This window comes from Canis lupus, chromosome 14 (genome assembly GCF_048164855.1).
Source record: "Canis lupus baileyi chromosome 14, mCanLup2.hap1, whole genome shotgun sequence".
Taxonomy (NCBI): domain Eukaryota; kingdom Metazoa; phylum Chordata; class Mammalia; order Carnivora; family Canidae; genus Canis; species Canis lupus.
The window spans coordinates 13,057,213-13,081,065 of record NC_132851.1 but is presented as its reverse complement, the minus strand read 5'-3'; the positions used below and the strand labels follow the sequence as shown (position 1 = coordinate 13,081,065).

Sequence of the window (23,853 nt, the reverse complement as noted above, 5' to 3'; positions counted from 1 at the left end):
TACAAAAAAAAACTAAAGCTGCAACTCTATTTGAAATTCTGGGATTGTAGAATAATGCCAGCTGAGCTATCAAATTATGATTTTTTTAAAAAAATCATCTAAAATGCATCTTTCAGATGGTGTAAAAATGCACTTCCAATTTATGAAGTGGTCTTAGACAGAGAAAAACATTGAATTGTCTCAATAATATATTGCTTTAATTCTTCAATATGAAATAACAGAATTTGGAGTGAAATGTTCAGCATTTTCATATGACTCAAATCAAAGGTAGGAGTAATTTGAAGACGGCTTTTCATAGTTTCATTTTTTTCTGTTTATTTTTATTAGTTACAGTATCATACTGGTGTTAATTTTAAAAAGATGATATATAGTAAGTAAGCTTTTTGATAACTATTTTTGGAATATGGCTTTCCTCCCACTTAAGAAGTCTGAGAATATTTGTCTAAGTCAGACATCATTTTGAAAATGAACTAAGAATAGAAAAGTTTCTGAAGAGAATGTATTGGTTAGTTGAGAGCAAGTAGGAAGATGTATTCTGTGCCACGCAGTTCATTTTGACTCATCTCTGTCACAAGCAAAAAGATTTGTTGAACAGGACAAGGAAAATAGAAAAGAATAAAATCAGTGACACTCAATTCTTGTATTAGGGAATTTGATATTCTGTATACTCAGTGTATAACTCAGTGTTGTCCCAAATTTTGTGATGATGCTTCCAACTACTCTTTTACTTAAGAGTTTTATTGTCCTTGGGCTATTTTTCACTTTTCCAATTTTGTTTAGAAAACTTCTGACTTTACCTATTTCAATCCAAAGCTAGGGAAAACTTGACAGGTTTTGCTGACTTTTACTTTGCATTTGGGGATTTGATTCCACAACAGTCTCAAGCAAAATGCAAGAATTGCAAATCTATCCAAACTGAAACAATAATATAATAGTTTACAAGCACCAAACAACTCTGGGGCAGAAAAATGATGAATTTTGCCCATCCTTGGACAGAACTAAAAACTGACAAGTAAACATGAAAAAAATGAATGCCTCTAGGCTTTTTATGACAACAAGATTTAAAACTATATAATAAGTGGTTATGCAAATAGTTACACTATTGCTCTATAGTGACACACATTTTAGTTATGTCCATAAACGGGGTGTAAGCTTAATTATCCTTTTCTGAATCATTTAACTATAATAAACCTTGGTTCCTAAACCTCTTAGATTAAAATATATTTTCTCAGTGATCCAAAGAATGATATAAAACTATTAATTACTGTTGTTGAGAATTTAGAAATTATGACATAGAATTTTATGTGTTATTGTAGAGGATATAATTAGAGGTTATCAGTTTATCCAGCTATTAGTTGCCAAATTGTATAAACTAAAAAAAATACAACTATGATTAGAATAAATATACATAGTATTACTATATACCTAAAGTAAATGTGAATTATGACTTTCACCTTGAGTTGAGGACATAGTTACAGCATCTCTAACATTTTATTCAAAATAAGGTATAAATGCATGTTTTGGAGAAGAGGAAACAAAGTTTTAAAGTCTCAACGATTCAGTATACACTAGGACAGATTTTTTTTTTCTTTTTTTTAGATATGGGCTTCAGTAATGACAAAAAGTTGTCTCTTCCTTTTCTATATAATTATATGATACATGAGCTTGGTTTATTTTTAAATAATAGAGTCATAACAAAACCCTGTATGTCTCTTTTAAAGGATAAGCAGTTTAAATACAGCAGAATTATTTTGGGCCCAGGAAGTCCCTCATGGATTGTGAGTATAGAAAGGTCAAGTGTGATACTAAAAATGTAATTATTACTTAGTAAAGAATATTTGTGAATGCTAGAGGGGTTCTACTGAAAATTTTTTCAACCTATTTCCATCAAATGGAAATTGACATATGAGAACCTGAACATCCTGAAGGGATTGGACACTGCAAGTGATTAGCATCAGGACAAATTTTATGTGTCCTTGAAAGCAGTGTTTCTTAAACATTTGTGCCAGCTCACCTAAACTTACTAAGATGTATATTCAGACTTAGTAGATCTGAAATAGGAACTGATAGTCTGCATTTCTAATGAACACCCAGATGATATTGAGGCGGCTGGTCTCTATACAACATTTTGAGTAGCAAGTTTCTGAAGGATTTACCCAGCATAAATTGACTTTAGATTAGCCTCATGTCTAGTTACAGTTGATCTGGAATTCAGAGATTCAGATTATGAAAAAATAACCAAAAGCAGAAAAATGTCTATACCTTATGTATAATAAAATGAAGAAAGTTTTTTTTTTTTTCCTCAAGAACTCAGGATATACATCTTTCTAATAAAATTTAAGAGATAAATTATCTTATGTTGAAATAATGTAAGATCATTCTTATCTGCTCAAGTCCACTTGTAGAAATTCAACTTCATATCTAAATATATTTATAAAATAATATATCTACATATCTGTACATGTTCTATGCATATTTTATATATAGAGATTGATCTATATATAGAGTAATCTATATATAATCTATATATAATCTATATATATATAAATGACATGTATATAATATATAAATACATCATATAAATGAGAATAAATTTCCCATTTTTTTCATATATTACAAAAGCCAAACGTCTGAACAAGTCCAAGGATAGATAATTAAATTACTTTAGTTTTCCCTTTATTTTGAGAACATTTGAATTTTAGTCGACTGTTTGGACTAAAGGCCTAGTGTAAAGAATTTTGTGCCCATTTCTAGACATAAAAATTATTTATGTTACTGTTCATTGTCCTATACAAGGTATCTAGCTTTTGACAATGTATTATGAGACATACAAAAAAGCAAGAAGAAAAATATGTTTTCAAAGATAAAGCAATCATAAGAATCTTAGATGAGGCTTTTCAAATATTATAATTAATATGTTAAAGGCAACTAATGTATAGGTTGACAACAAGCAAAAATGGATATATCCAGTGTAATATCCACTTACAATTATAATTGCAAAATGTGTAATGAGTGTGCAAGTGGAATACTAGAGGGAAAGAAAGGGTGAAAGGAACAGAAGAAATATCTGAAGTAATAATGACTGATTCTTTTCCAAACTTAATGACAGACATTAAGCCATAAATGCAGAAAGCTCAGGGAACACTGAAAAGGATAAATCATTTAAAAAATCTAAACCTAGGGCAGCCCCGGTGGCACAGCAGTTTAGCGCCACCTGCAGCCCAGGGTGTGATCCTGGAGACCCGGGATCAGTCCCACATCGGGCTCCTTGCATGGAGCCTGCTCCTCCCTCTGCCTGTGTCTCTGCCTCTCTCTCTCTCTCTCTCTCTCACTCTGTGTGTGTTTCTCATGAATAAAAAAAAAAAAAAAAAAAAAAAAACTAAACCTAGGCAGATAATATTCAAACTGAAGTAAATCAAAGACAAAGAGAAATTCTTGAGAAAAGCCAGAGAAGGGAAACAACCACCACCACAAAACTTATTGTAGAAGAAGGTTATGAATTTCATCACACTTGTCAGATCCCATATAATCATGAAGAAAGTAGAAGTGAAATGTATGAAGTGGTGAAGGAAAACTGCAGCATAATCAACAACAACTTTGCATTCTGTATCCAACATAATTGTCTTTCAAAAGTAAAGGAGAAATAAAGACTGTCAGAAAAACAAAAATTGAAGGAATTTGCTGAATATATATCTACCTTGGAAGAAATGTTCACCCTTCAGAGGGAAGAACAATGATGAAGTCAAAACTCAGAAATACAGAAAAAAGAGTGTTTAAAATGGAATAAATAAAGATAAAGGCAAATATTTTATTTCTCTTATTTTGAATTGACCTAACAGATAAATGTTTGTCTAAAATAATATTAGTAATAATATATTGGAAGACAGATGATGAATAAGTGAAATGAATGACAATATTGTAAAGACAGAGGGAGGATAAGGTACTGTTACTACCCATGATATAATGGTGTTATTTGAAATAATGTTATTTGGAAGTGGATTTATAGGGCAGCCCAGGTGGCTAGTGGTTAAGCGCCTGACTTTGGCCCAGGGTGTGATCCTGGAGACCCGGCATCAAGTTCCACGTCGGGCTCCCTGCATGGAGCCTGCTTCTCCCTCTGCCTGTGTCTCTGCCTCTCATTCTCTCTCTCTCTCTCTCTCTCTCTCTCTCCCTCCCTGTCTTTCTCTCATGAATAAATAAATGAAATGTTTAAAAAAAAAGTGGACTTAGATTAGCGTGTAAATGTATATTGCAAACTTGAGGGCAATCACTAAGAAATGTTTAAACATAACCATAATTAATATGCTAAGGTATCAGAGAAAATAGAGTCTTAGAAATCTTAAAAAAAAATTGATCAGTTAAAACTTATCTAGTTTTACCTTATCTAGGTAGAAAAAGAGTGAAAGACAAGAAAGTAACAAAGAACACATGGAGGAAGCTGAAAACAGTTACAAACAGAGTTATATATTAATCTAACTATATCAATAATAACTTTAATATAAATATTCTAAATATAGCAATTAAATGACAGATTATCAGAATGGATTTTTAAAGGAATGAAATAACTAGAAAAGTAATTGGAATATAATAATTCAAAAAAGGTGAAAGAGTGAGGAGGAGGATAGATGAAGAAGGAGAAGGAGGAGGAGAAAGAGAAAGGAAGAGAAGGAGGAGAGGGAGGAAAGAGGAGAGGGGATTGAGGAAGAGGGAGGAGGAGGAGGGAAGGAGGGAGAGAAGAAATGAAGGGAGAAAGAAAGAAAGAGGCAAGGAAGGATGGAAGAGAGAGGATAAAAAGCTGACAAGTGAAATGAAGATACATATTTGTATTTATAAGTAATTTTGAAAAAAAAATTCCTTTTCCCTCTTTTACTCTGTGATTGCACCATGTGTAAAAGGTGTAATTTAAATTATATTTTTATCATCTAATTAAATCAAATTTGTCAACCATGTAGTCTTTTGGGAGCAGTAATTAATTCATTTAATGAGCATGCTTCTAAGATTTTATACACCTTCATATATTTATTAATAGCAGTTCAAATAAAATAAACCTTATAGTTACCTAAAAAAATCTGAATGACTTTGGCCTGATATCAATTAGTATATTAGTTTATGTTAATTTCTAATTTAAAAGTGGAAAATGACATAATTTATATTAAAGTATTCTTAATTGAAGAACTAAACCGTAATCATCATTCCCTTCCAAAATTGATTACAATTAATTGGGAAATTTTGTTACATCTATTTTTATGTGATATTTACAAATCAATAGGCATCTCCAAGAGATCACCATCCCTAATGAAACCAAAAGTTGGTCGTCAGCATCCTGAGTACAGCGTACTCTGAAGAGTAATGAAACAAGACATACCTTAGTAATTATAGCAAACCTCAGTGAATTTTGGTATTGTGTTTTTATGTTGTGAAACATATAACTGGATTTGGGTTTTTTTTTTTTTCTGCCTCATTATGTACAGATTTGAAGTTATAGGTATAAGCAAAATTAGATAAATGATAGATTAGAGAAGGAGAAAGAGAAGTAGGTCTGTAGGTAGATAAATAGATAGATGATAGGTAGAAGATAGATGATAGATGATGATGATAGATAGATAGATAGATAGATGATAGATAGATAGATAGATAGATAGATAGATAGATAGATAGATGATAGATAGATAGACTTGTTCTAAGAAGGATAACTGGGTGAAGAAAACCAAGACCAATAAAAGTAATAAAAATATTCAATTAAGGGCATTATAGTAGCATTTTTTAAAGTTTTAGTTTCAGTTCTGAACTTCCAGATTAGTTGTTATCCAAGTATATACATGCTATGTGAACTTTTGCCTCTTTCCTTTGGAAACCTCTGTATAACATGCCTTTTTCAAAGGCACGGGCAATTTAAAAGAAGAAAACAGATTTTAGCAAGTTAGTCTTTGAAAATTATTATAGAATTTCCTTTGATCACACAAAATGTAGCTTTCTTTGATATATTAAAAGAAGGTTTTAATTAGCTATTTGTACGGTTTATTTGGTTTTATTTTGTGTCTCAGGAAAAAAGCAATCAAATGCTGAAATTTAAATATTTATATAAAATTTATTAATGCCTCTGTTGCTCTGTAAGGATTGCTTCAAGGGAAATGCTGAGCTCAGTTAATAAGCCAGTACTACTTGTGAAAATGCGAGAAAGGGACTTTTCTTAAACTGCAGTATGTCAAAAAGCTCTGATTGTTAGATCCCAAAGTAGTAAAAACCTCTTTTGAATTATCCAAAAAAAGTAGTTTTGAAAGCAAATGGCCCCTAATTCTCAGTCACCATGATTTATTGTCATATCCTTAACCCTGTATAGTTCTTAAATCAGAGAATTAGTTTAAGGTCATAAACACTTTTTTAAAATTTTTAAAATAAATAATTTTATTTATTCTGGAAATAAAAATGATAAAATGAATATGGACAATATTTCATTTTGATGATAATTGTGGGCAATTTTCCAGGGAAACTATTTTGATAAGGAATCTATAAAATAAAAATCTCCACACCACAGATGCATAAAACACCAGTGTGGCTATTTGCCCTTACATAACAAACTTGTATGAATTGAAAAAATGCTCTCCATAACTGCAGCTCCTTTGGGAAACTTTAAGGTAATGATAATTAGATAACTGATACTTTAGATATGAATGAAAATTTTATTAGGAGTTATGGTATTTATTTTCATAATTTTGCCATTCATTTGAGGATACTATTTCTCTCCCATGTGATTCTCTGCAAATTTCTGTAGCATGATTTAAGCAATTAATTGTGCTTCATTCACTATTTTCCTATAGTGGATCATTACAAAAGTAATCAATTAGACTTAAAAAACCCATACTTCTAAAGCTTTAACATGACTACCTTTCAATAATAAGACAATGATTTAAAAAGTAAAAATGAAATTACAGTACAATATGGTATTAATACTTAATGTAGTCTTCTAATCTTTAATTTTAAAAGTGATCTTAGTTAAATGTTGATCCTTAAAGAAGGTCTGATTGCTATTTTCCTGTTAATATCAGTAAAACAGTCAAGTGAAAGAATTATTTTCAGACCTTTGAATTCTGTCTGGCTACCATCAATACTTACAGGGTCAGGGCTAATTACTCTTCACCAAGTCATAGAAACAGCACATAACATGCATAGCAACTAAGTAGATATATGGGTAGATGCTTAAAATATAACACTAATTGTGATATAAATAATGATGCCTACAGTATAATTAAAATAATATGTATGAATAGAATAATAGTGATGAAATAAACAAAAAGGTTAACATTAGTGGAATAGTAGAAATTGAAAAGGTAAAAACTAGTCCTTATGCATTTTTTTGTATCAAGTATAATAATGTAATTCAAGAGTTCTTCATTTTTTTGAAAGATGAAATGCCTGAACAAAATGTGTTAAAATATCAATATACATGTGTCATATTTTCCTCAAATGACAAAAATGTAGCATAACCAAAAATGAATGGGTTACAGCATTAGATCTTATACTTCCTTCATCCTTACAGTAGTGGAAGTTACATGTAGTCAAAAACTTTAATAAACAATTGTAGTTGTTAATCCAGATTCTGAGAAGAGTTCAAGCTTGTACATGAGACTCAAATTTTGCCTTTCTCTGTCAAAGTAGAAATACATATTGGTAGAGAACTTATTATGACATCCAGGACAGAACTTGTTTCTCTAACAAGAGACTGATTTCATTCCAAATAATGAATAAAGAACCTGGAGTTGAATTGAAATTTCACTTGTGTAGTTGGTATAATTAACCCATGTGTGTTCATATTTCAAGAAAGGAATGTAGCTTAAAGATTCCCCTAACCCAGAGGTAATCATGGAAATAAATATTGGGAATGTCCAGGACTCTCCAAATCTTGCAACTCTGGAAAATCAGGTCGCCAGTTGTTTCATCATCACCTCAAAGTATTAGGTATATCGATATAGTTATCATTATTGAATTACCAATTTTTCTGGTAGGATAAAAGGAGGGATGATTTTAATATGAGCATATGAGTAGTCAATAGGTTTATAATACTATATAATTTTATGACAATAAATTATTCCTCTTATCACTTTGATTTACAGCCTCATGACTAGCTATTATAGACAGTTTATTTTTGCTAGCAATTCTTGCCTAAATCATAAGCAGAATGTACAAGTTAGTGTTTCAATTAGACTGAGACCACTTTTGTATTGATTGAGGTGTTTAGAAAATAAGGAAATTTTGGTGCAACTGAAATATTAATAGGTGGTTGTTTTACAGCCAAGTCAAAGCAAAACAAAATATGCCTTTAAAACACTGTGACTGGGGATCCCTGGGTGGCGCAGTGGTTTGGCACCTGCCTTTGGCCCAGGGCGCGATCCTGGAGACCCGGGATCGAATCCCACAATAGGCTTCCAGTGCATGGAGCCTGCTTCTCCCTCTGCCTATGTCTCTGCCTCTCTCCCTCTCTCTGTGACTATCATAAATAAATAAAAAATAAAATAAAATAAAAAAGGTAAATTTAAAAAAAATAAAAAATAAAAAAAAATAAAACACTGTGACTCACTTAGTCAACTTATAATATGGGTCTAGCATATACCTAAAAAAGTGTCAGATTTGAGAGATTAGAAATAATCCAGTGGCAGAGCATGCTAATCCCTCTCTACGGAGGCATACAATAGATCTCCATACAAAGCTTATCCAGGAAAACTGTTTAAATCCATCAATACATAAGGCTACTAATAGAAAAATTACACTGAGTAAAATGAATTGCTAATTGTTTTGATTGTCTCAATATACAAGTGACAAATACTTCAGAATAAATAGATGGATTTAGGTTTATAAAGTTCAATAGTTATCCAATGAATTGAAAAAAATTACTGATTTTTGTTTAAAAAAAGTCAAATTTGGATTGGATAAAATGCAAATAAAAACTAATAAAGTATTTGCAACATGAACCAACATGTGGCTAATTTTATGCAATGGTTCCTGTGCACTTGAATAAAGATATACATTCTGCACTTACTGAGGGCAAATCTCTGCATAAGTCAGTTTGATTAAAGTGGTTAATCACATCCTTTCTGTTTGTTGCTATAATTTTTCTATCAGCTACTGAGAGAAGATGTCAAATATAATCCCACTATTATTATATTCCTGTATTATTTTTTTAATTTTGTGGCATAATAGAATATTACTTGGAGAATTCAATTCATTTATCTTTAATGGGATTTATATTTAGATTTGAATCTACCATTTTAACATTTATTTCTATTTTTCCCAATTACTTATTTTATCATTTCTTCTTTTAGATGGATCATGTATTTCTAGCCTTTTTTTTCTATATTGGCATATTAATTATACATCATTTTATTATCCTTTTATAAATTATCCTAGTAATTATAGCATATATCTCTGACAGAGTAGATCCTAATTTAAAGAATTCCTTTTACCACTTCTCTAACAATGCTAGGATCTTACAAACTTGAGCTACATTTATGCTCTGACTTTTTTTTATCTTTGTTACCAGATATATTAATCCTAAATTTTTAATCCACAAATGATATTTTTATTTCATAAAATAAGTATAAATGGAATTGATTTCTCCAGATATGTATCTTCCTAGTACTGGATATTCATTTTGTATTGCATCAAAAAAGATTTTCTTCTATCTGGTCACATACATTTACTATTTCTTTCAGTATAGTTCCTTTGTGAATGTATGAATACATAATTGACCCTTAAATAACATGGATGTGAACTACATCAGTCCACTTAAATGTGGATTTAAAAAAAAAAAAAGCAGTCTAGTACAATAAATGTATTTTCTTTTTTTAATGATTTTCTTCAAAATGTTTTCATTTCTCTAGATCATTTTATTGTATGAATACTTATACAAAATATGTATTAATCAACGTTTTTTGTTATTAGTTTCTGCTAACAGTAGGCTAATATTAGTGAAGTTCTTAGGGAGTTAAAAGTTGTTCATGGACTTTTTTACTGTGCAGGGTGTTGGTGCCCCTAGCCTCTGCATTGTTCAAGGGTCAAGATTTTTCCTTTGTTTCTTATCCTTGAAACATTTTAATTTCACTTTTAAGAAAATTTAAGATATATATTGACTGCCTTTTCCTTCCCAGTAGTTTAAACATAAATTTCACCATCTATAGGCTTCCATTTTTTTTTTTTTTTGAAAAGTCACATCTTACAATCATTGTCTCTCTTTTTATGTATTGGAAGATGTAGCATTATTTCTCCTTTATTTTTTTATTTTTCTGGTGACTATAGCAGTTTACTTTTTACATGAAATGTTAAGGATATTCACTATACAGCAGATATTCACTATACAGCCTAATATACATTTTCTGTGTATTTGACATATTTTTTCTTGTCTATCCTCTTCAATTTGTATGTTTCTACTGATTATTATTGTTATTATTACTTTATACTTTTAGCTCTTATATTTTTCAAGTTTAGATATTCTTATTGGACTTTTATATATTTATTTTATCCAAAAAATTCTTTCATTTATCTTATTGAACATTAAAGCCACAGTTATTTTAAAGTCTGTAGGTTGAATATAAAACCATATATATATACCAAGTCTTCTTTATTCACTCATCAGTAGATGGATACTTGAGCTATTCCCATTATTTGGCTCTTACAGAAAATGCTGTCGTAAACATTGGGGTGCATGTATCCCTTTGAACTAGTATTTTTGTATTCTTTGGGTAAATATCTAGCAGTGCAGTGCTTGTTCATGGGATAGTTTTATCTTTAACTTTTTGAGGAAGCTCCATACTGTTTTCCGGAGTGGCTGTACCACCTTGCATTCCTACCAATGGTGTAAGATGGTTCCCTTTCTCCACATCCTTGTCAACACCTGTTGTTTCTTGTGTTGTAGATTTTAGCCATTTTGACAGGTGTGATTTATAGTTTTGATTTGTATTTCTCTGATGATAAGTAAGTGGCATTGAGCATAATTTCATGTGTCTATTAGCCATCTGTATATCTTTGGAAAAATGTCTATTCATGTTTTCTTCCCATTTTCAATGGATTATTCATTTTTTGGGTGCTGAATTTTGTAAGTGCTGAGTTTTAGAAGTTCTTTTCTTAATAAGTCCTTTGTATATTTTGGTTACCAACCCCTTATCAGATATGTCATTTATAAATTGCCTTTAGGTTTTATTGATGGTTTCCTTCGCTATGCAGAAGCTTTTTATTTTAATGAAATCCCATTTCTTTTTGCTTTTGTTTCCCCTGTCTCAGGAGACATATCTAGAAGGAAATTGCTACAGACGATGTCAAAGAGGTTACTGATAGTGTCCTCCTCTAGGATTTTTATGGTTTCATGTCCTACATTTAGGCCTTTAGTTTATTTTTAATTTTGTGTGTGTGTGTGTGTTTGGTGTTAAAGTGTTCCAGTTTCATTCTTCTGCATGTTGCTGTCCTTTTTTCCCATCACCAGTTGTTAAAGAGACTTTTCCCACTGTATATTCTTTTCTACTTTGTCGAAGATTAATTGGCCATATAGTTGTGTGTTCATTTCTGGGTTTTATATTTTTTCCATTGATTTACATGTTATATGTTTATTTTTGTGCCAGTACCATACTGCTTTGATCATTACAGCTTTGTAATATAACTTCAAGTCCAGAATTGTGATGCCTCCAGCTTTGATTTTCTTTTTCAAGGTCGCTTTGGTTATTCTGGGTCTTTTGTGGTTCCATACCAATTTTAGGATGCTCTACCTCTGTGAAAAATGCTAGTAGTATTTTGATAGTGATTGCATTAAATGTGTAGATTGCTTTGGGTAGTATAGACATTTCAGTGGTATTTGTACTTTCTATTCAAGAGATGCAGAAAAAGCATTTGACGAAGTAAACATCCATTCATGATAAGAAAAAAACCCTCAACAAAGTTGGTTTATAGGGAACACACTTCAACATAATAGTTTCTCCCTTTGACCATATTCCAAACACGCAGAAACCTATTTCCATAAACAATCTTCTTTTCTTTTTTTTCCTCTCCATGGTCTCATTCAGTACTGTTATCACATATCCAAGCCTGTAATATCCTAAAAATAAAATAGCTCTCCTTTGACACCTATTCTTATCTAACAATTGCATAATATGTATAATCTCCTTCAAGTCTGAAAGTTTCAAGAGTAGATGTATTCATTTTCATCACTCATCACATCACACTCATTGATCAGTCCTATGTAATCTGGCTTTTATCACAAGATGTCCTTTGAGTTTCCTAATTATGGCCATCTATGACATGTTAGTTTCCATGTAAAAAGGATATTTTAAAAATCTAGTTTACTTGGCTATGTCCAAATATTTAACATCTCTGACACAACTGCCTATTCTTTCTTTGATTCTGTCTTGATCTGATGACACACTAATGTATCTACCCCTGCCAAACTAATTTACCTTAGTTTATGACTAAGATATGACTTTAGGACTAAAATTAAGCTTTAATTAAGAACTTGATTTTGCAAGGTAGTAGAAACAATGTTGAAGACATGGCATCTAATCATGTTTAAAATATTATAGCTATCCCTTAAAGAACTTATTATCAATCCAGCATATATGAGACCAAGAGAGTTCTGAAAACAGTCAACCTCGGTAGTAAGAATGAGAGATACTGACTGTCCCATTTTCTTTTAAGAGTATGTTAGATGAGAAATCTGATTAGTTCCTGCTTTCAGGCCAAGTCACTCAAAGTTCCCCCATTCAAAGTTGACCGTTGGATCATGCCCTTGGCTTCTAAACCTCAACAGGAAATTAGATTCTCTGCTCTGTCAAGGAACTTAGTTTCTAAGAAGGACTGCTAGTGTGTTCATTCTTTGTGGTTCAGATAAAGGCTCAAGTTGAGAAAGAAAGAAGGAAATGTCAAACGTCGAGTGGAAGCCACGGGCACAAACATAGTAAATTAAATTCAAAAAGAAGTAATCTCAGATTTTTAAATATGAATATGGCTTTAAATCTTTTTGACTATGACAATTCTTAAGATATGCTGTGTGTTATTGGCAATATTTTCAAATGTTTATGTTGCTTCCTCAAGAGTGCTATGTAGTCTTATATCTCATATCTCATATCTCCTGTATATGTTAGTTTTCCAGCAGTATTGTATGGCTCTGATAATGCAAACCACTGTCATTATTCATTAATTCATTCATTCACTCACTCACTCATTCATCTAGTTTTCTTTTTTACTGTCATAGTTCTTTTTACCACTTAACCTGTGTTTGACATAAAATAGATTCTTAAGGAATTCATTTGTACTGACTTGATTAATGCATATGATACTGAAAGATACACTACTGAATCCTTAAATTTAGAGTACTGTAATACTCTAAGGTAAGGTTTGCAAATAGAATTTCAAAAGTTATGTTTATTTAATTGCTATATATGTGCACAGGTATATATATTTTAAATTTATTATGTTGTTCTTGGGAGCTCTCAGGTATATTCTGAGGTATATATATATATATTTTATTTTATTTTTTGTTAAATTAAATTAAATTTAGTTTAATTTTACTTAATTTTTTTTATTTTTATATTTTAATTCCAGCTAGTTAGTATACAGTGCTATATTTGTTTCAGGTGTACAATACTGTGATCCAACAATTCCATACATCATGACAAGTGCACTCCTTAATTCCTATCCCATTAAATTCATTGTGTTATGCTTGGGAACATTAGCTACCAAAGAACTGTTGATATTTACTTTTACTATAGTCTATTTAAAATCCCTTATCTGCACTTAAAAATTTTAATCTCCTCTGTCACTATTGTTCTCTTATTTTTATTTATTTATTCTGATATGAAAGATATGAAATTTTATGCTACTCACTACAAAGAAGCACTGCAAAACATTTCGTATTTTGAAATATGAATTTGTTTGAAATAATTGAATTTGTTTTTGTACACTAATTATGGTTTATTGAAACATTTTATCAAGTTACCAAGAAGCACACTATTATAAAAACCTGAAGAAAGCTAAACATGATGGAATATAAAATTTCTCTATATCACAAGTTTAAGTTGTAAAACATTCATAAAAACAATTAAAAACATAGAAATTAGTATCAGACTTAATTTCAATTCATTATTTTAAAGTTATTTTGCATATAAGTGTCTTCTAATTTGATTTTGGAGAGTCAGTTGGTTAAAAATACAGTTCAGGGAGCTAAGCTATCTTTAGTTTCATGTAGCACATACTTTTCTTGCAGCTCATAATTAAGAAACTATTTCAGCTATGTTATTTTATTTGGAAACTACCATCATCACAATTTATAAGTGTTAAATTAATAAGAGATATATATAACCTACTCTTTAAGCTTCTTTATATCTTTGATATTTTGACATAGTTTCCAAACACTGTACAATACAGTACCCAGTAGTAAAGTTCTGCCCAACAGCTTCCATTAATCTTTGAAAGACCTGGGATGTTTAAACAGGTATCACAAAAATAAAAATAAATAAATAAATAAATAAATAAATAAATAAATAAATAAATAAACAGGTATCACACTAGCACTGTAGGTTTTAGAATTTGGGTATTAATAGAATCCCGTTTTGTGTTTTTTTCTCAATAACTAAGAGAAACAAAACATGCTGAAGAAGAGCCATTTTTTTCTAGGTCAGAGTCCTGGGACTTCTCATAGTGTCAGGAATCCTTCATTTTAGTAATGCAATGTCAGCATAATGCTGATGTTCAAAAAGGAACTGTCACAGATGGTACGCTTTAAAATAGAACCTGTGTTGAATATCAATCAGGTTTTATCTTATTGTGGGAAAAATATATAAGAGTAGATCTACTTGAGGCCAAGATTTGAATTCCCAGTAATAAAACATGGAGAGGGAATGGTTCAGAGAGCATTTTAAAATGTCTGTCTTATTTATAACACTAATCTGTAGTGAAAATATGCATATATAATGCATTCTATTAATGTAGGAAATGAAAGAAATGTAAGAAAATGTTTTTAAATGTATACAAATAATGAATATAATAAATAATGAAACTTTATAAAGGCTTATATTTAATCACAAGAAAAGCAAACTGAATAAAAACAATGATAAATTTTATATTCCTTTTTCTTCTTTTCAAAGATTTATTTATTCATGAGAGATACAAAAGAGAGAGACAGGCAGAGACACAGGCAGAGGGAGAGGCAGGCTCCTCACAGGGAGCCCCATGCAGGACTCAATCCTGTATCCAGGGATCACGACCCGAGTCGAAGGCAGGCGCCCAAACACTGAGCCACCCAAACATCGCTTTTTTTCTTTTTAAGATTTATTATTTCATATTCCTTTTTCGATTGTTATACCACTCCCCAGTATTTTTTTTTATTCACTTAGGTCATAGGGATAGCCAAAGAAAATATTCTAAGATCCAATTAAATGCCCAAATTATAAAAACAGAGAGATAGTACTCCTTTAATTTATGGCTTAAGATCATAGTTCTAAACCCATTACACCTTTTTCATATCAAGTGTATTTTTTCCCATTTTTTAAAAAAAGCTATGGCAGTGTTGTTCATATTGACTTAATAGCATATGCCTTTTAAAAAAAGAAATGTAATGTAACTCCTTTAAATAGCATATGCCTTTTAAAAAAAGAAATGTAATGTAACTCCTTTAAACTCCTTTAAAATGTAATGTAACTCCTTTAAAGAAATGTAATGTAACTCTTTTAAACTCCTTTAAAAAAGAAATGTAATGTAACTCCTTTAAACATAGAGTTGAAGGAATTATATTTAAATTTTAAATTTAAATTTTAAATTTAAATTTAAATTCCCAAAGTAACCTTTATTATCTATCTGTTGTGATTTTGGACAAATAATTTACACTTTCTGAACTTTTATTTATTTTTCTGTAGAATGAGAAACTAATATCTTTTTAACTCAAATGTTTATTTTGCAGTGCAGATAAAGTAAGATACATAAAATTTCATTGATCAATATAATAAACCACCAAATTATTATTTATATTATCTTTAGTATTCCTTTCAGACATTTTTCCTTCTTAACAGTTCACTCAAACTATATATAACTACTGTATTTTGGGATACAAATTCAAGGAATGTTTATTACCTATTGTAGCTAGTTACAGGTAGAAAAATAAAAGGTGCAAAAAAAGACTTGTATAAGTGAAATTACACGGGTTGACAACTCTAGAGAACAGCCTGGATGGTGGGTCACAGTATGTAAAAAGGGAATGTCACAATCAGTCATAAATCATGTTTCAATCAATTTAGAAATCATAAGTTTTATATGCTTTTAATATTTTAGAACTAATTTGGCAATTGGAATGAATTTGGCAATATAATGAAATAAGAAATCTTATCTAACTTGTTCACTGCCATGTGCCTAGTTTATAGCACAGTACTTGGTATATAAGAGGTCTTAAATGAAAATATTGCCTAAGTGAATAAGGGAATCAATAAGTAAATGACCATGAATATAAGTAAATCAATAGGCCCAAATAAGAGCAATTGGAAATGGTAATGAGAAAACCATCCTTAGTCCTATTTCTTCTTTTCTACTCAAATCCATTCAGAATGCCCTGATTATTCTGCTTTATCTATCATGAATTCACGTATCCCTTTCCTTTGGTTTGCTGTGGTCTTGATTCAGACATAATTATTCTTTGTATGTAATTAAAGTAGTTTCCTAGTTGATTTTATTTTTCATCCCCTCAAATACATTCACACAGTTTATATAATGTCCTTTATATAATGTTGATCATATAGGTTATGCCTTTGTCTAAAATATCCTAATGACTCCTATAAGGAATCCTAACCTCTGTAAATTTTACTGAATCATTCAAATACTTTCACATGCTTTACCCTCAATCTCAGTGGCACCATTTTCCCATCATACTCTAGAACAAACTGCTTGCAGACACACAAATGTGCCAGCTTTTCCATCTCCTACTAGCCTATTAATTTCTCTTCACCCAGTATTGTCTTCCTCTCTCCACCATACATTTTCCTTTTCCAGACTATCCCTAATTCATTCTTCAAAAAAGCAGGTCAGATGCTATCTGTAGAAAACATTTAGATCATCCCAAGAGACTCCCTTAATTCTTTGTAAACTTAATATTTTTAAAATGACAAATGTGAAGAACAATCCTGACATACACTTTTTATGTTTTATTCTAAAATACAGATACATTTAACTAAAAATATATAAAACACTGCCCAAGCAATTGAGCAACATTTAAAACAGATTTGAAATATCAAAGAAGGCCATACACAATATCTAAAATAAATTAGTCCCAATTTTTCATATATAGTCTTCAGTATGTAAATGAATAATGATATTTCTAATAAGTTCCAAATCCTCCTTGATAATACCTATTGTGTCACTGATGATCTGTTACAAATACAGTTTTCAGTGATTCAAAAGTGAAAAGCAACTTCAACATGCCACTCAAGCATCCCAAAATTTTATATTCTTTAAGCCACTACTCAATCTTTAAAGATGATTTAAAGTAGAAGTTACTGTGGTACATATAAGCCTAGAGTCTTATGTGATTGATGGCTATGCCTGAAGACTCTTAGTTTCTCTCTTCCACTAACTTAAAGCTTTTCATTGTGGGAAATACGGCATACAGATTTTGGCCAGTACTATAGCTTATGGAGGTCCGAAAATGTATCCAATTTATCAACAAAAAGAGTATTTTATGATATTAACCCCTTTTTATAGTCACTTCAAAAAACTGAGAACAATTGCATTATAGAAATTTTCCATTAGTGTTTCATATTTGAAATCTTGGAGTTCACAGATAATGCATTTTTAAGCTGTAAAGAAGTCATGTGAATAGAGTCTTTTAAAAAGTTAAGACTCTCAAAATTACCTTAAACTCCCAACAGGTAAAGCAGAGATATCTTGATAGAAATCCGACAGACAAGCAGTTGAGTCATTCTGTGGTGAGTTGAAATTTAGTAACTCTGAGTGAGTGGTGTGTGTGTGTGTGTGTGTGTGTGTGTGTGTGTGTGTAGCTTATGAAAAAATAAGCCTTTTGGTTGGGTTAAAGTTTGATATTAATATAGCTTGAATATAAATTTCTGACTTGAACAACTTTTAAGCTAATTCCTTTTTTATTCTACGATATTTAAAACAGCATTTCTGAATAAAGTTCATCCGCCTATTTTGAGTCAGTCATCTCTTAATTTGTCAAGTAAACCTGCTGATTTTAGGCAAATTTTACATGTTTGGGTACATGTAAAATTTGTGTATTTATGTATATAGACTGACATAAAATTTGTCTGACATAAAGGCAGATTGTAACATTTTAATATCATGTCAGTTCAAATTTTGATTCCAAATGAATTTTAATTAGTCTGTCAATAGTAAGGATATAAAAGTGTATAACATATATTCTAAAAAACTTCTCATTTTTAAAAATATGTTATTTATTCATTTAAGAGAGAGAGAGCATGAGTAGGAGGAGGGAGAGCAGTGGAGGGAGAAGCAGACTCTCTGATGATCAGAGAGCCCAATGTGGGGCTCAGTCCCAGGACCCTGGGATCATGACCTGAGCCAAAGGCAGAGGCTTAACCACTTAACCAACTGAGCCACCCAAGTGCCCCCAACACTTGTAATTTTAATTGGAAAAATATATAAAACAATGTATAAACCTGCCAAGGATAAATTTTAAATGAGGCTAGAAGGAGAAAGACAAACCTATAGGTTTTTTGGTGGTAGTGATAGTTGTATTTGTGTGTGTGCACATGTGATGTATGGACTTGAAGGCCCAGCGAATAATGTAAATATTATAAAATTATTCTGGGGGCAGTTATAAAATTACTTTGGGGAGCCCTGCATTGGGCTCCCTGCTTCTCCCTCTCTCTCTCTGGTGCTTCCCCTGCTAGTGCTGTCTCTCTCAAATAAGTAAAATCTCTTAAAAAATAAAAAATAAAATTAATCTGCCATACATGACTATTAAAAACTAGGGAAATGTGAGATTATTAAAAACATTGCTTTATAAATTAAAATAATAATGTATACATGAATATTTGTGTAATAGCTGAGTAAAATAAAATGATTAAAATTATCATTGTGCTCTTTCTACAACTGCATATATATGGTATAATTGGTTATGTATGAGTGATTGAGTTTTTTGTGATTTTGAGATGCTTTGTATTTTCTAACTTTTTCAAAATTGCTTAAATGAACTTGTGTTACATAAAATATTTTTCAAAAAATTGGAAACCTAATTTTAAAAATATCTGGCTAATAATGGAAAGGCTTGCTCTTTTTTCTTTCCCCAAATGATAGATAATTTCTATAATATGAGATAACTAAAGTAGATAGAATTTATGTAAAGTATTCTTGCAAACATCATCAAATACCTAGAAGTATTAGGGATTGATTAATTATAATATTGTCTTTGAGACAAAATAAGATAGTTGTATGTCGTTGCACATGAATTTGTATGCGTAAAATAGAATTAGGTGAAATGGAAAAAAAATATTATCATAAAATAACAGATTTGTACATGTGTATACTTAGATTTGTACATGTGTAGACTTATAGTATTAGTTATTTCTCAGTGGTGGAGTTGATGTGATTTTTTATATTCTTATACACTACATTCTAAGTTTTCCATTATTACTGCACTATTACTGCAATGAATAATATTTCAAATGCCATTAGTAACATATCAAGTTAAACATTTGTGCCCAGATTATTTTAAATTTTAAGCCACCTCACAAATAACATAAAACTATCATACTATGAGACACTGTGACAATTCACTACCCAAATTCCCTTTTTCACTCCAGAAGTCACCTGTAGACATTTCCCTTACATACTTAGTGGCTCTGCGTCTGAAGACTTCTGGCTAGGGAAGCTATACAGTAGGACATCTGGAAGGTGCATAAATAATGTTTTCCAGGTTTGTCCTAAGAGATAGCGGTTGGTAAGTAAATTTTCTCTTCCTCACCCCTCTAAAAACAAATCTCTGCTATGTTTCAAAAGTTTCCCAAAGGGTCTCCAGCCCAAGTACCATAGGGACAACCAGGCTTCTTGTTATACTTTGTATTAGGTTGCCTCCCTTCTCTTTGCTGCTTTTTTACCCCCTCGCAGTACTTCCTGAATTTGCCTTCCAAAACAGTTCTTGTAATCATTCTTGACTCAGGATCTGCTTTGACACACCCCAAACTAGGACACATACTACATACTGCCAACCTGATTTTGGTCTTTTACAAATAAGCCCTTCAGTGGGTGAATGGATAACCAAACTGTGGTATATCCAGATAGCAAAACATTCTTCTGTGCTAAAAAGAAATTTGCTATCAAGCCATGCATCTAAAGACATGGAGGAACCTTAAATGCATATTACTAAGTGAAAGAAACCTATCTGAAAAGGCTACAAGATTCCAACTATAGGACATTCTGGAGGAAGGTTAAACTGTGGAGACAATAAAAAGATCAGGGGTTGTGGGAGAAGGGTGAATAGGTGGAGCATAGACAATTTTTAGGGCAGTGAAAATACTCTCTGTGATACTGTAATAGTAGATACATCTTGATATACATTTGTCTAAAAGCATAGAACGTACACCACCAAGAGTGAGCACTAAGGTAAACTGTGGACTTTGGGTGATATGATGTGTCACTGGGTTCAGAAGTTTTAACAAATGTTAACACCTTGTTTGGGGATAAGTATAATAGGAGAGTCTATGCACATATAGGACTGGGAGTACATGGGAAATCTCTGTACATTCCTCTTGATTTTGCTGTGAACCTAAAGCTACTTTAAAATATTTTACTTGAAAAAAACATTTAAAAATTGCAAATAACAAGCTTCAATGTTCTGCATCTTTAGTTCGCCTAAAGCACCAATATATGTAGCCATGCTTTATATTCCTTATGGCTCAGAACAGCCCTATCTCTGACATGATACTCATATACTGTAGCCTTCAGTCTTAACAGATTTTTTTAATAAAAATTTAGCTACTTCTGACCACATTATGTGAGGCTGTCTAAAGACATAGACATGGCCAACAAGCACATGAAGAAATGCTCCACATCACTTGCCATCAGGGAAGTACAAATCAGAACCACAATGAGATACCACCTCACACCAGTGACAATGGGGAAAATTAACAAAGCAGGAAACCACAAATGTTGGAGAGGATGTGGAGAAAGGGGAACCCTCTTACACTGTTGGTGGGAATGTGAACTGGTGCAGCCACTCTGGAAAACTGTGTGGAGGTTCCTCAAAGAGTTAAAAATAGATCTGCCCTGACCCAGCAATTGCACTGCTGGGGATTTACCCCAAAGATATAGATGCAATGAAACACCGGGACACCTGCACCCCGATGTTTATAGCACAATGTCCACAATAGCCAAACAGTGGAAGGAGCCTCGGTGTCCATCGAAAGATGAATGGATAAAGAAGATGTGGTTTATGTATACAATGGAATATTACTCAGCCATTAGAAACGACAAAGACCCACCATTTGCTTCGACGTGGATGGAACTGGAGGGTATTATGCTGAGTGAAGTAAGTCAATCGGAGAAGGACAAACATTATATGGTCTCATTCATTTGGGGAATATAAAAAAAATAGTGAAAGGAAATAAAGGGGAAAGGAGAAAAAATGAGTGGGAAATATCAGAAAGGGAGACAGAACATGAGAGACTTCTAACTCTGGGAAACGAACTAGGGGTGGTGGAAGAAGAGGTGGGAGGGGAGTGGAGGTGACTGGGTGATGGGCACTGAGGTGGGCACTTGACGGGATGAGCACTGGGTGTTATTCTATATGTTGGCAAATTGAACACCAATAAAAAATACATTCATAAAAAATTTTTAAAAATTAATAAAAAATAAAGAAACAAAAAAATAAATAAAACATAAAAAATCTATTTGAAAAAGTATTTTAAAGATGCAATTAAAAGGAAGGAATGATACATTGCAGTCCATAAAATGTTGCTGTTGGTTACTTTGGAAGGTTGGCATTTGAGATATTCCTTATTTGAATTTCTCTAATGTGAAAACAACAACACATGAGGGTAACCACCCGCAGATTTTTAAAAAGAGAGCTGCAATATTTTTTCCATTTTTTTTTAAAGATTTTATTTATTTATCCATGAGAGACACAGAGAGAGGCAGAGACATAGGCAGGAGAAGCAGACTCCATGCAGGGAGCTTGATGTGGGACTCGATCCTGGGACTCCAGGATCACGCTCTGGGCCAAAGGCAGACACCAAACCGCTAAGCTACCCAGGCGCCCCCTTTTTTTCCCCCATTTTTATTCATATGGCATGTTCATAAAAAATGTACATGTTAATTTGGTTTTTCCATTGTTGGGTCTTTGTTACTCTCCATGTGAAATATACAATATTAGATAAAATATATTTTGCTTAGTTTCTATTAGTACTCTACATGTGAAATGATGCAGTATTAGATAAAATTCCTGTCCTCATTTCCTCAAAAAAGCAAAGGTGGTTTTATTTTTCAGATCTTCATAGATATTCCTCAAGCTTCACCAGAAGTAAGTGATTCCTCTTCTCTAACTTAATTCTCAGTCTTATTTCATGTTGTAATTATTGGGGGTCAGAACACCATAAAATTGAATTGTTTGGGACCTTGATTCTTTCTCAAAACTGAAGAAAAATGTTTGACTTTAAGAAAGATAGCTACCTAACTATAAAGGATATCTTATTCATGGTCCATGGAATTCATATTCTCCGGTGTCCTTTTCAGATCTTTTCTTTCTGTAATGCATGATCTTTTGAATCTTACTGCAACCTTGAACCTAACAGACTTTATTTTTGCTTGCAGTGCTTCCAACCCAACTAACATGAACTTTATAACATAAAGTGCATGTCAGGCATTATTCCTTGAATTACCAGCTATGCCAGGCAAATATAGGTATTAGAATATAAATCTTCGTTGTAGTAATCAACAATTGGCCTTTCTTTACTGTGTTATACCATAATTAAAAACCTTAATTTAAATGCTAAAACAAATAATAAAATGTATGTGTTGCTACAGATGTCTATTTCCCTTTTTCTCATTTAAATGTACCTAGATGAAGATATTGACATCATTTTTTGCATCAGATTTGTTTACTTATTTATTTATATTATTTTAATGTAAGGTTTTATTATAGTTCAAGTGTCCATGCATAGACACTGGTATTCACATAGGGCTCATTATATTCAGACTCAATGTAGAAATTATAATATAAACAAGAATTAAAACCAGAATGGTCCCCTCTTACACTGTTGGTGGGAATGTGAACTGGTGCAGCCACTCTGGAAAACTGTGTGGAGGTTCCTCAAACAGTTAAAAATAGACCTGCCCTATGACCCAGCAATTGCACTGTTGGGGATTTACCCCAAAGATTCAGATGCAATGAAACGCCGGGACACCTGACCCCGATGTTTCTAGCAGCAATGTCCACAATAGCCAAACTGTGGAAGGAGCCTCGGTGTCCATCAAAAGATGAATGGATAAAGAAGATGTGGTTTATGCATACAATGGAATATTCCTCAGCCATTAGAAATGACAAATACCCACCATTTGCTTCAACGTGGATGGAACTGGAGGGTATTATGCTGAGTGAAGTAAGTCAGTCGGAGAAGGACAAACATTATATGTTCTCATTCATTTGGGGAATATAAATAATAGTGAAAGGGAATATAAGGGAAGGGAGAAGAAATGTGTGGGAAATATCAGAAAGGGAGACAGAACGTAAAGACTGCTAACTCTGGGAAACGAACTAGGGGTGGTAGAAGGGGAGGAGGGCGGGGGGTGGGAGTGAATGGGTGACGGGCACTGGGGGTTGTTCTGTATGTTGGTAAATTGAACACCAATAAAAAATAAATT

The 23,853-nt window shown here is 32.0% G+C and overlaps 1 long non-coding RNA gene across 4 annotated transcripts in view; it reads left to right on the top strand.

The window, feature by feature from the left end:
• Positions 1–23,853, top strand: part of LOC140603729 (uncharacterized) — a 208,132-nt gene that overhangs the window by 177,293 nt on the left and 6,986 nt on the right. For 3 of the 4 annotated variants that reach the window (XR_012006709.1, XR_012006708.1, XR_012006705.1), the window contains 2 exons: positions 17,886–17,942; positions 22,481–22,513. This is a non-coding gene — a long non-coding RNA (uncharacterized lncRNA). Of the gene's footprint in view, positions 1–17,885; positions 17,943–19,799; positions 20,088–22,480; positions 22,514–23,853 lie in introns of those variants that run through there. The other variant, XR_012006706.1, reaches the window with a different exon arrangement.